General features: G+C 34.2%; 1 pseudogene; it reads left to right on the top strand.

Moving 5' to 3' along the window:
- Nucleotides 1-2,124: 2,124 nt before the first annotated feature.
- LOC139841802 (uncharacterized) lies at nt 2,125-5,254 on the top strand (annotated as a pseudogene).
- Nucleotides 5,255-16,333: the final 11,079 nt, after the last annotated feature.

Below are 16,333 nucleotides of genomic sequence, written 5' to 3'. Positions count from 1 at the left end.
ATTCTAGTGGGTTTAAATCGAAGGGTAAAAGTGGTCAGAGTTTTTCTGGGTTTGGATCAGGTAAGGGGAATTGGTGTCACATGTGTCGATCTTCTCACAGTGGTCAGTGTTCTGAGGCTAAAAGAAGATGCTCAAAGTGTGGTGTTGTTGGGCATGAGTCTTCAGCATGTCCGTATCCGAATAGTGTGTGTTGGAGTTGTTACAAACCAGGGCATCGTGCAGTTAGTTGTCCGTAGAAGAGTGGTAGTTCCAGGGCAGGGTCAGGGGCGCGTTCGGCATCAGCTGGAGGGTCAACTGCCTCGAGTAGGTAGAAGAGGAAGAACCCTCTGACAGCAGAGGCTAGAGCTTTTCAGATATCGGTTGAGAATGCTGTGGCAACCGACGAAGTGATCGCCGGTATGTTTCTAATCAACTCAATACCTGCTCGCGTATTGTTTGATTGTGGTGCCAGTAAGTGTTTTATGTCCCTAGATTTCTTTGCTAAGTTGAATTTACCAGCTACTGTGTTACCCAAGCCAGTTAGTGTAGAAGTAGTCGATGGTAAGACCACACCCGTCACAACATATGTATCTGAGGTTTGTATAGAGATCGAAGGGAAGTCTTTCCCGGTGACTTGTTTAGTATTACCTATTCCTAGGTTTGATGTAGTATTAGGAATGGATTGATTGAGCTCGCTTAGGGCTAATATTAAGTGTGATAGAAAAATGATTACCTTTCGTTCGACCGATGGAACCCGTGTTGTGGCCCGAGGGGAGCGGGGCGGGTATAATTTTTCGTTGATAACCATGATGAAAGTGAAAAAGTCGATGGCAAAGGGTTGTGAATCATTTCTTGCATATGTGATTGATGCGAAGAAAGAAAAGAAAACAGTGGCCAATATTCCAATAGTATCAGAATTTCCCGAAGTGTTCCCGGATGAGTTACCAAGTCTGCCGCCGGTAAGGGAAGTCGAATATAAGATTGAGTTGGTTCCTGAAACAATTCCAGTTGCAAAAGCTCCATACCAATTTGCACCGTCTGAAATTCGTGAAATGATGTCACAGATTCAAGAGTTATTAGATCGTGGGTTTATCCGACAGAGTTCTTCACCGTTGGGTGCTCCGGTATTGTTTGTTAAAATGAAAGATGGATCAATGCATATGTGTATTGATTATCGTGAATTGAACAAAAGAACAGTGAAGAATAAGTATCCGTTACCTCGAATAGATGACTTGTTCGATCAGTTACAGGGTGCTTCATTCTTTTCTAAGATAGATTTACGATCCGGATATCACCAGGTTCGTGTTGGCGAATCAGATATACCGAAAATAGCATTCAGAACATCGGTATGGTCATTATGAATTTCTTGTCATGCCGTTTGGGTTGACGAATGTGCCAGCAGTTGTGACGACCCGAAAATTTCTGACCAAATTGAAACTTTATTCTTATATGATTTCGACACGATAAGCAAAGTCTATAATGTTGAGTCTCAAAAATTTTGAACTGTTTCATTTATTCAATTACCCTTCGACTATTCTCGACGATTCACGAACAACTATTTGTAAATAGATATGTGTATATATATATAAATAATAATTGAAAATATAATTTGAAATATTATATGTTGTTGATAATAAAATTTATTTATGCAAAATAAAATAAAAATATGATATTATGATAATCATTATTTAAAGCATATCTATATATGTTGACAATGAATATTGTCTATTATTTGTGGCATGTGGTTTTAGACTTATTAATGTAATAGGTTATTTACTTATTATTGTATTAGTTAGTTTAACCATGGTAATTGTTATTTACCACTATTACCCATCTACTATTAGGGAAACTAAACCTCGCAATCTGATTGGTCTACGTGTCGCTTCTCCTCACACAAAAACACTGTTCACGCTATTTTTTTTGTTTGTTTGTGTTTTTCACGTTTTTTTTATTATCCTATATCTACTTATTTATATTTGTATTTAAAAAAAATAAGTAAACAATTCTTACTTTACTGAATGGCGTGAGTAGATGATTAAACAACCATACCTGGACACCTCCTACGTATGTCCTGCCTTACCTCTTTATCATCTCTTCGTCTGCATCCTTCGATCCAAGGTAAAACTCTCAATAGTCTTCGCATCAATGGCTAGCAAATCCGAATTCCTTGATTCTCTTCATCATGATCAGATCTCTAAAGGTTATTCAATCAACAATTTTATATCTGTCAAATTTTATTCGTCTAGAAATTGTGGCGGTTACGATTACATTTAGGGTTTTAAATCGTTTTATACTCTAATGTCTGATTGAGTAGATTTGAAATTTAAATCTATTTAGAATCTTAGATGGTGATTGGAAATTTCGTCGATGTCAGTTTCTTTATTTTTAGCAATTATTGTAGTTTATTTCCTTTTGCAGGAACTTTGATTGATTTCTTCTTCTTTTTGCAACCCAAATTTTTATTTGTTTCTTGGTTACGTATATTTTTCAGTTTAATTTGCTTTCGATATAACTTTGCAGGTTGCCGATGATGACAGATTCTCCCTTGACAGTGATGGATTTCTCCTCAGATTTTTAAGGTTGTTGTGTACAGGTAGTTTTCCAAATTGAGTTTCTTTTTTTGTCGATGTCAGTTAGCTATGTTCTTTTGTTTTCGTTTTGTTTAGGTATATATTTTATTTCCTTATCATGCTATTTTCGTTTTGTTTAGGACATATATTTTGTTGTTTTAAAGGAGTTTGTGTTTTGGTTTCATGATTAAGTGATCTCATTGGAACTCTCAACTTCAGAATATTTAAACGGAAGAATATGTAAGAAAAAGTTATGTTCTGCCTTTATAAAGAAGTATGTTGCAGGTTTGATGCAGTTGTATCAATTTGATGCAGTTGTATCAATTTAGGGTTTTTTGTTATCTAATTTTTTTCTCTATTGCGGCTACCATTCGAGAATATCAAATGAATATTTTCTTCCTTATCTGTTGCTGAATATTTTCGTCCTCTTTGAATTTCAACAACTTTCCAACATTAATTAAGGTATTTTAGTTTAACTTTCTATCTTAGCTTGTGTATTTGCTCAATCTTCTAATTAGATAGCCGATAAAATTTAATTATCTTTGTTTTATGATTCAGTAACAACTATTCTTACATTTTTAGTTACTCGACTATCTTTTTACGAATTCAGGGGGAAGTAACGGGTCAATTTTACCTGACCTGTCTAAAAGTAATGATTCGTCTTGACCCGAACCCAAACCGACACAACCCGCATGTCCAAACGACTGTCTTACGATCCAAACCTTTCAAATAAGTTAAGTAATATGTATTGCGTATTTATATAATAATTAACTCACAGACGTCTGCCTTTTTGTGTTTTAAGGACTATCATTTCAGGACGAACAATATGGGACCTTATAACTCTGGTGATTCTATGGTTTGTAAATGACAGTGGGCTGCCATTGGTTGGAAGTTATCTAATGAGCATATGTTGCTAAAGGTACCCGTACTGTTTTTTTTTTTAAAAATTGATCAATCATATAATATCGTCGTTACGTTCATTGTATTCTATGAATTCGCATACTGATATTCTGTTTTTTTCTCATTGGTCTGACAGGAGTTTGTGTTTGTGTTAAAGGATGAAGAACATGTATATTTTAATCCTTATTAGATATTATGTTTTAGTGTATCAGTAGCGAGTGCTCGGTTTTTGCAACTCGGGGAGTACTCGGCAAGTTCTCGGTCAAACTTGGTCAAACTCGACCAAAGCTAGGGATTACTTAAAAAATCGGTTAAAAGTATGCCAAAAATCAGTCATAGTCAAATTTGGTAAACATCCGAGTTGCCAAGTACTTCCTTAAAAGTCCCGACCGAGTAGTTCCCGAGTAGACATTTTTTGTAGCGTTGTGTTCTTCAAAAAATATAGTTGTTGTTGGATTTGATATGGATTATACTCTTGCACATTAGAAACCTGAAACATTTGAGTCGCTTGTGTATAATGGCACTGTCAAAAAGTTAGTGACAAACTTGGGGTGCCCTAATGAGGTTAGTATACATCAATCATTCAAAATCTTTTTTGGCCAAACATTATGTAAAAAAAAATGTTTTTTTCATCTTTTTATTTAATGCAGTTACTTGATTTGTCTTTTGATTGGACTTATATGGTCAGAGGACTGGTTCTTGACAAGAGGAGAGGAAATATATTGAAGGTTTGTATCTCATAGATAATATGCAACTGTTATAGCCTGCATATATTCATATATGTGACTATATACATCCAAAAAATATAACCATATTGGGTAAAGATAAATCACATTATTCTTTTTAATTGTATAACATAGGGAGTGAACTTCATATTCAATTCAATTACAAGGCTTTCTTTATGTTATTATGTATCACTCATCTTATTTGACAGATGGACAGACATAAGTATGTGAAAGTGGTTTATCATGGATTCAGGATGTTGTCAAAGGATGAAAAGGTTGCTACATATGGAAACACCCTAATCCGAGATGCATTTGATGAGCTTGATTATGCACTCATTGATACACTTTTGTCGATAGCTGAAGCTTATTTATTTGCTCAGCTGGTTGACTTCAAGGATAATAATCCAGGCAAAATCTTAGAAGAAAAAGAGTAAGGATGTGCATAAAACTGTATATGCAGTAAATTTTAATGTATATATGCAGTAAAATTACTTACATTGTATATTTCATATGCTAATGTGATGAATGTATTGTTTTAGCTACTTTTGCATGTATAGAGATGTTCGGGCTGCAGTGGATCTATGCCATCGTGATGGTACTTTGAAGCAGATGGTTGCAGATAATCCAAAAATGTACAATGCTTTTAAATCTTGAGTGTTTTCTACTAGAATAGTTTTAGGTTTTGATGTTATTATAAGTATTGAGACATTAATTCGTGAATCAGGTACATCAATGAAGACAACTCATTAGTCCCATTGCTTCAGATGCTTAAAAATTCTGGCTTAGCTGTGTTCTTGGTGACAACAGGTACGTCTAAATTCATAATTTGTATTCAGTATGTAGTAAGTGTAAATATGCTTGGATTACTCCCTAATGTTGTTGTTTAATTTGATTCTTTTACTGCATATAAATGATAATTGATAAATGTGTAACTGTAAAGTAAGTTATGTTTATTTATGCAGCCTTTGGGACTACACAAATGTGGTTATGAACTTCCTATGTAGGCCCCAAAAGCTTGATGGCAAATCTTCACCGACTCTTGACTGGCTCAAACATTTTGAAGTTGTCATAACATTTTGATTAGTCAGACATCCGAAGAAAATGGATATTGAATGGGCTCACAACACTGTCAATATATTAGGTTATAATAATTTATATACAATATAGAATATAGAATATAGATTTGTTTATTTATAATTATAATGGTTATCATTTTGATCAGTTTCTTATTGTGAAATGTCTATCAGGTTCATAGACAGGAAGAACGAGCTTAGACAGTCAAAACCCGTGGCCCCACAACCAGCTCAAAGGCCACCTTTCAATCCATGGACAAGATCTTAGCTTAGAAGAGGAGGATAGAAACTTATTGTCAATTTAATCACCAATATTAGAAATAATGGCAATATTATAAGTTTGTCACAACATTTTATGGTAATAGAGACATATAGTGCTTCATTTTTGTTTTTGCTAACAAATTTCACGTTAGACTTTGGTCATGAAGTTTAATTAGAAATTCAAATATTTAAAGCTTTATATTCCCATCCTTACGTGGTTTACGTGCTAACAAACCTTGTCTTTGTATATGACTAAGTTAGTGGTTAATTGCAGATATTGAGAAATACTTGCATTGTAAAAGCACAACATCAGTGGCTTAGACCTGCAGAGATATGTGAAATTCTTCGAAATTATACCAAGTTTCGGATTGCCACATCATCTTGGAAATAGGCCTCCAATTAAGTGGTTTATTTTACTAACTAATGCTGCACATAATACTCATAATAATACCTTCTTGTGTTCATATGTACATGGTTCCACTTCCAATCTTTACTTTGTATCTACTTTCCTCTATTTTGTTGGGGGCATTGTGTACCACTTTAGTTTTTAATAGATGTAGTTAAAATATTGTTTTGGCTAATAATTTACTCATCATGTGTATTCCTTCTTTCAGATAGTTTTCTTTTTTTGTTTGACCGGAAGGTGTTAAGGTACTTCAGAAAAGATGGACATAATTGAAGGAAGAAAAAAGATGGTAGAACAGTAAAGGAAGCTCATGAAAGGCTCAAAATAAGTATCAAATGCAAACTTTCACTTCATTATTCAATAGTAGGTAAGATTAGGTGCTTTTGGTGTATGTATTGATTTAGTGTGGTTGTCTTTTGAAGCTTAGGCGTTATGTGAACGCAAGCTTGTAATGGTTTGTAACCTTAACACTTTGTGATATAACTTTGTGATGTAACTTAACTTTATAATCAATACCAATGATGGTCAATTTTCAACCGTATAACATTTTGCCGCTTCTAACGAATGACTATAACCTCTGAAAGTTAATTTTGAACTGTTTAATTTTTTGCCAACCCTTATATTTGTCTATTTTTATCAATAATATTTAGCCGCGTAGCGCGTACCTTCAATCTTGTTGTAACTAAAGGAGGTTGCTAGTATATAAAGCAACCTCCCACCCATTTTATCTTTAGTTGAGTTATTTCCCATTTCAATACTTCCAAGTATTACTCTCTCAACCTTATCACCATATTACTTGTCTTAACATCTAAACCCACTTACACTAACAAAACTGATCGACCTTAGCAAGAATTGGGGCTAACAATTGGTATCAGAGTGGGTCTAAGCTCTTTGCATAGAAGATCCGTTGCTCGATGGTCTCCATCGCGATTTTTATGTGTTTGTGCTCTATTTCGGTTTAGGTACCTAAATAACTCAACTCATCTTGTTATTTTTGTTGGTTTAATACTTGTTTCTTAACATACTTGTTGATAAACCACTTAAACTACTTGATTTTGTGCTTAAAATCGAACCTATATACATGCATATAACCCACTGTTTGAAGTTAAAATTTGTGTGTATTTATATGTACTTGAACTCTATGTTTGAATCTTGAAGTTAACTTAATAAAACCCACTGATTCGTTCAACCCATTAACCCGTTAAACTCACTGATTAAAGGCTTTAGAACATAAAAACGTGCTAAAAGCAACCTGAATAAACTTAGTTTAGTGTGTTTTCATTCGAAATTAAATGCTCGAAAACCGGGAATTTGTCTAGTTAGCTGCTCAAAAACCAACCTATGTGACAAATTGCTGTTCGAAAATATGAGTTTGTGCCACTTTTTCCCGAAAACCATATGATTTTGGCTCCAAGTTTGACTTAGTTTTGGCACCATAATTTTGTCCCTTGCATAATACCCACCGAAAATTAATTATTTTGTGGATATTACCCACCGAAAGGCATCTTTGACCTTGTTGTGTCATAAAAAGTACAAGGGACAAAAGGACTAAAGTACAGAAAAGCTGACTGTCCTGTGCTCGAAAAATTGGACCAAAAACCCTGCCCGAAAACTTACTGCTCGAACATCTTGACTTTGAACTTGTCTGTGTTTAACTGCTCGAAAACATAGTGCTCGAAAACTTAGTTAAAAGGGTGCTCGAAAACCTGATCAAAATCATCTGCTCGAAATTTACTGCTCGAAAATCTATCAACTCGAAAATCTCTCTACTCGAAAACCTGTTTGAAACCACCTGCTCGAAAACTTGTTTGAAAGAGCATCTGCTCGAAAAACTTTACACAAGAAACTCCTGCTCGAAAACCATTACACGAATACATCTTGTCCGAAAACCTCCTGCCTGAAACCCTTTTAAAAAGCGTGAGTAAAATTTAAATTTTTCCTTGGATTAAAAAGCTCATTTTAACGCGAGATTTAAATTTTCACGACAGAATATTTTTCGGCCCCGAAAATCACCCAAAAACGCACAATTTTGAACGAAATTTCATGAAAATTTTTCGAAAATTTCAAAATTTTTTCTCTACCTCCCGAACACTCATACGTTCATTTCTCAAAAGTTTACGACATAAATTTTTGTCGATAAATTTTTGAGGGAAATTCATATATGCCACTTAACGGACACTTAACAGAAAAGTTAACGAAAACCAACGAAACCTCATTTTCAAAATTTGATTCATGTAAATCATATTTTGAGGGGGAGAAAAGTGATATTTCTTAAGTTTATTTATTGTTTCGTGGTTTGCTCGTAAACCTTGTCTGTCTTAACCCCTTTGTTGAACACTCGTCCTGTTAACATGGCAAATCGTGATGATCACGTGTCCTCTAATGTTGAGGAAGAGGTACAATTATACACTGATATTACTCATGAATATTACAACTCTGTGCATAATAATTCTGTGCTTATATCTGATGTATTGCAAACTTGTCATGAAACACCTCTTGATCAAAATGATACAATTGCATGTAGCTCTGCTTGTCATACCCCACTCCCAACTGTCCAAATGAAACTGCCCATTAAACCTGAATCTGTGCCTTTTAATGATGAATGTGTGTTTCCTATACTACCTGATATGTATGTAGACAACTTTGCCAAGATGAATAGAGACCTTACATCATTTGCTAGTCAAATTAGCGAACTGAAAAATGAGAACTCTAGGTTGAAATCTGAATTGGAAATGAAAGTGTCAAATCATACTTATTTGAAACTAAAACAAGATCTAGCTGACAAAGTAACTGAATTAAGAGAGCTAGAAAGTAGTGTGAAACCCCTATGGATAGAAAGTATAGATTTTAAACTGAGGAATGTAGTTCTCACGGAAAAAGTTAACAACGCTGAAAAAGAACTTAAGAAGCTTAATGATTCTAAGAAACTTTTCCTAGAGACTGTAGAACAGAACACTAGAAAGCCTTTAAGTGACCTGACTGAGAAGACTTCTGAATGCTCTAAGTTAGTTACAGAAAACTTAGACTTGAAAACCCAACTAAGTTTACTTGAAGAAAAACTTTACAAAGTTGACCAAGCTAAAGTAGTCTTAGATGGCCACATTTCTAAACAAGCTCCGTTCTTGAATCGACCCAAAAACTCCTACTAAAAACACCAGGGGTTAGGGCTTGAAAATCCTCAAATACAGTCCAAGATCTCCAAAGCCGAACCTTTTTTATATGATGGTAGATACATTAAGATAGGTTTGCCAGAGAGACTCACTTTTGCTAATGAAAGTGAGATTGAGGAAAGAATAGCCAATCGATCAACAAAAATGAAACGTGAGGTGTCGTTAATTTATGACAAAATAAATGCAAATTACATGAGAAAAGATGGTTCATATTATAACGCACCTCTCGATTTATTCAATGATTTTGAAAGTTTGAATGCTCAAAATAGTCCTAAAGCGTATAATCTATTTACCAACCTTGGTTTTAGAAAGATACATCATCATTCTGGAGGACGAACTTGATCAAAACAAAATCAAATATTTTGACAACGATCTCAAATTTCAAATGATCATTAAGGCTTTACAACACCAAATCTCTGTCATTGAATCCCAAAAAAACAAACTGGTCTCCAGTGTTCATAAACTTGAAAATCAAATTGCAAATCAAGTTGTTAATTTTTGTGAATTGATTTCAAAGAACACTGAATCACGGAACTCAAACCCAAAAACCGTGAATGACTCCATCAATTGTGAAGGTCTAGCACAAGAACTCAAAGACTTTAGTGATTATCTTTTGACCAAGTTTGACATTGTTGAACGTAGGTTAGAATCATCTAGGTCCATATCACTAGATCACTTCTTACAATCTCAACCCAAGATTCCAGAAGTTAAGTTAGAACCACCACCTGAGGAAGAACCTATCTCTTTAGGAGCTCAGGATGTAGAGACTGACCTTACTCAATTTGTTGACAAGCTAAAACGAGAAAACTTAGATCTGCAGGTTAAATGTGAGACCTACAAGAAAACTCTAGCATCAATCGAGAAGATGCCTGTAGTTCCCAAAGTAGAACCCACTTATGATTTTAAAGACTCTGCTGTAGTTTCTATTGATGACCTTGTCTTAGAAATTCAGGAGTTAAAAGCTCATGTGAATCTACTTAAGGAAGAGAATGACACCTTGCATGACCAATGTGATTCACTGGAAAGTATGGACTTCATGACAAAGACCATATATTTGAAACCTGGTTCTTACAAGATCTGTCCTGGTACTGAGACCATACTGACCTCCACTGACACTCCAAAATCAAATGTGTCAGTTGGTTCCTGAGTTACTATGTCTGAGTTGTCCAATGCTACTCCCAAGGCTGTGAAAAAGCATGTGACTTTTGCCAAGACCAATCCCAAACCCATAATGTACCAATCCTCAATGTACTCAAAGACTGCTGTACGTAAATCACCAAAGACCTTGGAGTTCCAAAATCAAAAGACAACGGTCCTCTTAAGTCTACACAGACACTGATGAAAACCTCCATGAAACTAAAAGTTCACCTGGATACTCCACCCAAAAGGTTATCTAACCCCAAACCAAAAGAACGAGGTTCTCCAAAGTCAACGGTGACTCCGAGAAAAACATCCTCAAAACCAAACGAACCAAAAGTTACCCAACCCAAATCAAAGGAATTTAACGTTTCCCTACCCGCAGAATCCAAGTTCCCAAGCAAAAGGACTTACTCCAGTTACCAGACCAAGTTCAATCGCCCGTTTCTGGAAACAACTTATGGGAAAAATGGGGAGATTACGAGGCTTCGCGATCAATATGGTTGGCTTCCACACAAACCCATGAAACCATCCATAAGTCCGAGAAATACCCGCGCACCAAAATTCACCTTGCTTTTAAACACTCAAAGAATAATCTTGCTAAACTAGTGTTAAATAAGAAGTGGACACGCAAACCATTTTCAACACCAAGATCCACTTCTTCTTCAAAACAATCAAATTACTCTTCATCTGAGCTACTTAAACTAAAGCCGAGATCCGTTTCTCTGGCTATGTCAAAAGATTTTCAACCATCCTTGATTTCACAAAATCAACTTTCTACAGATACGTCATGTATCAGACCCAAGTGGAACTCAATGTTCATAAGTCAGATCGACAATGCTTATAAATGGTATTCTAAATTGACTTTCAAAAATTGATTTGACTTCAAGATGGCTCTTGGACACAACGGTTCAAGACCCGGACTTAACCCACCGACACCTGACTGAACACTCAGGCATGACCCACTCGCAACCCCAGATGACCTAATGTGTTGTTTGAACCTTTCTTTCCTCCAATCTCGCCTAATCCCCGCTTAATCAAAAACCAATTTCGCATGAATCCATAACCTTTAGTACATATACTTTAGTAGTTGTAGGCGAATCACCCTCCGTTGAAATAGACTCATATGAGTTTCTTCTCCTCGATGAACCTGGAAACTGCATGTGCCTAGGGGGAGCAATGCATGTGCCTAGGGGGAGCAATGAGACCCGCAATGAAATGATGATTTTCAAAATCTGAAATGTCAAAAATTTTTTAGGGGGAGAAGGGGGGAATGTTGGTTCCCATATAGATCATGATGGTTCCCATAATAGATCTATATGGGACCCGCACTTCAAAGAAGGTTTTCTCCAAAACCTTATACGGTGTATGCACACATTTCAGTGTATGCCTTGCGTCTCGAATGTCTCTCTTTCTTTCTTTTAAAAACATTTCAATGGAGAAACGTCAAATTTTTTTTAGGGGGAGAAGGGGGGAATGATGGTTCCCATAGAGATCATGATGGTTCCCATAATAGATCTCTATGGGACCCACAAACCAAAGAAGTCTCTGGGAATGATGGTTCTTGATAATGCTAAAAACGAACATATATTTCATAGCATTATTCCTCAAGAAAGACAAGCTTTTAGTTGCAATTGTTCTATTTACAAGTGATATTCGTTTAAATAATAAAAGGTGAAGACAAAAGACAGATTCGACGAATTGAAGACGCAAACGACCAAAAAGCTCAAAAGAACAAAAGACAATCAAAAAGGTTCCAATTATTGATAAGAAACGTCTCGAAATTACAAGAGTACAAGATTCAAAACGCAAAGTACAAGATATTAAATTATACGCGAGGACGTTCGAAAATCCGGAACCGGGACTAGAGTCAACTCTTAACGCTCGACGCAACGGACTAAAAATTACAAGTTAACTATGTGTATAAATATAATATAATATATAATTAATTATATTAATTATATATATATTATATATATATTATTAAAACCGTCGGCAGCCAGAAACTCCAAGGGTGTGAAATGAAAATACCTCTCCGCGACTCGCGGAGTTTGAAGGGCTTTTTGCCGCGAGTCGCGGAGCCCCAAAAATCATTTCTGGCTATAAAGCCAACCGAATTCTGATCGAATTTTACATCTTTTTTTCATCTCTCTCTCAATATATACGAGTAATATATATTTATATTTATAATTTATATTTTAATTTTAATTATAATTCTAATAATAAGGGTATGTTAGCAAATGTTGTAAGGGTGTAAGTCGAAATTCTGTCCGTGTAACGCTACGCTATTTTTAATCATTGTAAGTTATGTTCAACCTTTTTATATTAATGTCTCGTAGCTAAGTTATTATTATGCTTGTTTAAAACGAAGTAATCATGATGTTGGGCTAATTACTAAAATTGGGTAATTGGGCTTTGTACCATAATTGGGGTTTGGATAAAAGAACGACACTTGTGGAAACTAGACTATGGGCTATTAATGGGCTTTATATTTGTTTAACTAAATGAAAGTTTGTTAATGTTAATATAAAGATTTACAATTGGGCGTCCCTATAAATTACCATATAAACTCGATCGGACACGATGGGCGGGGTATTTATATGTACGAATAATCGTTCATTTAACCGGACACGGGAATGGATTAATAGCCACTAGAATAATTAAAACAGGGGTGAAATTACATTCAAGGGTAATTGGTGTAATTGTTAACAAAGTAGTAAAACCTTGGTTTACACGCAGTCGATAACCTGGTGTATTCATTAAACAAAGTATTAAAACCTTGTTACAATTCGAATCCCCAATTAGTTGGAATATTTATCTTCGGGTATAATAATAATTTGACAAGGACACTTGCAATTTATATTTATGACTGATGGACTGTTATGGACAAAAACCAGACGGACATATTGAATAATCCAGGACAAAGGACAATTAACCCATGGGCATAAAACTAAAATCAACACGTCAAACATCATGATTACGGAAGTTTAAATAAGCATAATTCTTTTATTTCATATTTAATTTCCTTTATTTTATATTTAATTGCACTTCTAATTATCGCACTTTTATTTATTGTTATTTCATTTTATCGCACTTTTAATTATCGTACTTTTTAATTATCGCAATTTAATTTTTATCGCATTTTTATTATTCGCAATTTCATTATCGTTATTTACTTTACGCTTTAATTTAAAGTCTTGTATTTATTTTATATTTTACATTAGGTTTTAACTGCGACTAAAGTTTTAAAATCGACAAACCGGTCATTAAACGGTAAAAACCCCTCTTTATAATAATAATATTACTTATATATATATTTGTATTTTTATAAAAGTAAACTAATATAGCGTTGAGCTTTGCTTAAAGATCTCCCTGTGGAACGAACCGGACTTACTAAAAACTACACTACTGTACGATTAGGTACACTGCCTATAAGTGTTGTAGCAAGGTTTAAGTATATCCATTCTATAAATAAATAAATATCTTGTGTAAAATTGTATCGTATTTAATAGTATTTTCTGCTAAAATTATAAACTATTTTATATACACCTCGTTCGACATCAAGTATTTTTGGCGCCGCTGCCGGGGAACTATCTTAAAAGCCGGAAGCGCAACGCTAATAAAAAAAAAAAAAAAAAATTTTTTAGTTACTTTTATTAAAAGTCATTTTTGTAAAAATACGTTTTAATTATTGAAAAATATAAAAAGAAAAACAAAAATATAAGTATTTTTAGGATTTTGTTAAATATTTAAGTTTTATAAGTTTCTTTATCTTTATTTTAATTTATAAAAATATAAATTTTATTAAAAATCGTTTATTTAAACTAAAAACAGAAAATAAAAATAAAAAAAAAAAAAAATAAAGAAAAACGCGTAAAAAGTGAAACCTGTCAACTGTTTTTCTGAACCCCGCGACTCGCGGGGTTTTCCTCTTTATTCACCGCAACTCGCGGAGGGCCTCTGACACTCGGACAAAAACCCTAATCACGGGTTATTATTTATTATTATTATTATTATTATTAAAACCTAATTACTATTATTATTATTATTAGATTTAATTTTACTTTTTATTTAATTTGTTGTATTTTGTTTAATTAGTTTTATTAAAATTGTAAAATTAGTAGTTTTAATTAAATAAATAATATAAAAATAATATTTTTATAAAAATTGTACTTTTTACAACTTTTTATATATTTTTATATTTTGTACCTTTTTAATCGTTGTAGCGTAACTTTTGTATTTTTTAGCTCATAATTAATTTTAAACTTAGTTTTTACTATAGTTATTTTTACTCCTAGATTTTTAGGCTTTGCCGTAGAATTCCTTAAGTGCTTTTTCTTTAGACTAAGATTTATGTGCTTTAGAATTTTGCGACGCCTTTTTAAGTTTTAGTTTCTTTTTAAGTTATTTCCATTTGGGATTTAGTTTTTCTTGTAAGCTTTAATATTTTTAGACCTTTTACTATGTATCAATTATCATTCCAATTAGTAATATCAATTTGCGATTATAATTTTAAGTTAGTTGTAGTAATAAGGTTAAATTAGTTAAGTATTTTTAAGTTTTTATAAGTTTCTTTTATTTTTCCGTCACCTTTTATTTTTCAACCATTTTTCTTTTTCGACCTTTTTCGACGAACTCTTTGTCTTTCTTATTTCTCGCTATTCTAGTTTTTAGGACTTAGATTTTTTTTCTACTTCTTATCTAAATTTCTTAAAATTACGAAAATTTATTTTAAGTGGTTAAATTGATAGACATCAAAATTTTCTGGTTCGTAGTAATAGTTGGATTTGTACGTGGACCGGGTTATTGGAGCCAAACAGTCCTCAATTATATTGAGACCAAACGAATCCTGCCCCTCTGCTGCATCTTTTGGCTATTCGAAACGTGGGCAAAATCAGAAAAGTCTATTAATTGGATAACTTATTATAATTTTTCTTTCCTTTTAAAAACTAATAGGATATTCTGTGAATGCACCGAGCAAGACGTTCATCACCTTTTGTACGTTCACCACCTGTAACTCGATCAAGACATCGTTTAACAAATATAACCGCCGTTGATTTTTCTTTAGAATCGTCATCCAGCCGACCAAGTACTTCAGTTCAAATTTCCGATAATCCAGTTTTTGAAACAAACCTCACAATTGAGAATCCAGAAAATATTCAGGAACGGTTCATAGATCCTGAACCATTAAACTTTCCTCCGGAACCACCAATCATTCAAACAGAGATTGTTGAGGAACGAACTATTAAATCAGAATCATCTAGTGATACCGATTCAACAAATTCAATTATGGAGAATCTGGAACCTTTAAGTATGGAAGACCGAATGAGAGCTAAACGCACTGGCCAAGGTCACGCAATTACCCATCCAGACATTAATGCGCCAGATTATGAAATCAAAGGACAAATTCTACACATGGTAACTAATCAATGCCAATTTAGTGGTGCGCCGAAGGAAGATCCAAATGAACATCTACGTACCTTTAATAGGATCTGCACACTATTTAAAATCCGAGAAGTGGAGGATGAACAAATATATCTCATGTTATTTCCCTGGACTTTAAAGGGAGAAGCCAAAGATTGGTTGGAATCGTTACCTGAAGGGGCGATCGATACATGGGACGTTTTAATTGATAAATTTCTTAAACAATTCTTTCCTGCATCTAAAGCCGTAAGACTTCAAGCAGAAATTGTTACGTTCACACAGAAACCAAATGAAACTCTATATGAGGCATGGACAAGATATGGAAAGTTATTAAGAGGATGTCCGCAACATGGTTTAGACACCTGTCAAATAGTACAAATATTCTACCGAGGATGCGACATCACTACAAGAAAAGACATAGATATAGCAGCTGGTGGTTCTATTATGAAGAAAACCGAAACTGATGCTTACAAAATTATTGATAATACTGCTTCCCACTCACATGAGTGGCACCAAGAAAAAGACATCATTAGATCATCTAAAGCAGCTAGAGCCGATTCTAGCCATGACTTAGATTCCATTTCCGCAAAGATAGATGCTTTCGAGAGACGAATGGAAAAGATGACTAAAGATATTCATGCTATACGAATTAGTTGTGAGCAGTGTGGAGGACCACATTTGACAAAAG

The sequence above is a fragment of the Rutidosis leptorrhynchoides genome, chromosome 4 (genome assembly GCF_046630445.1).
Source record: "Rutidosis leptorrhynchoides isolate AG116_Rl617_1_P2 chromosome 4, CSIRO_AGI_Rlap_v1, whole genome shotgun sequence".
NCBI classification, from domain to species: Eukaryota; Viridiplantae; Streptophyta; class Magnoliopsida; order Asterales; family Asteraceae; genus Rutidosis; species Rutidosis leptorrhynchoides.
This window is presented reverse-complemented; position numbering and strand designations above follow the sequence as displayed.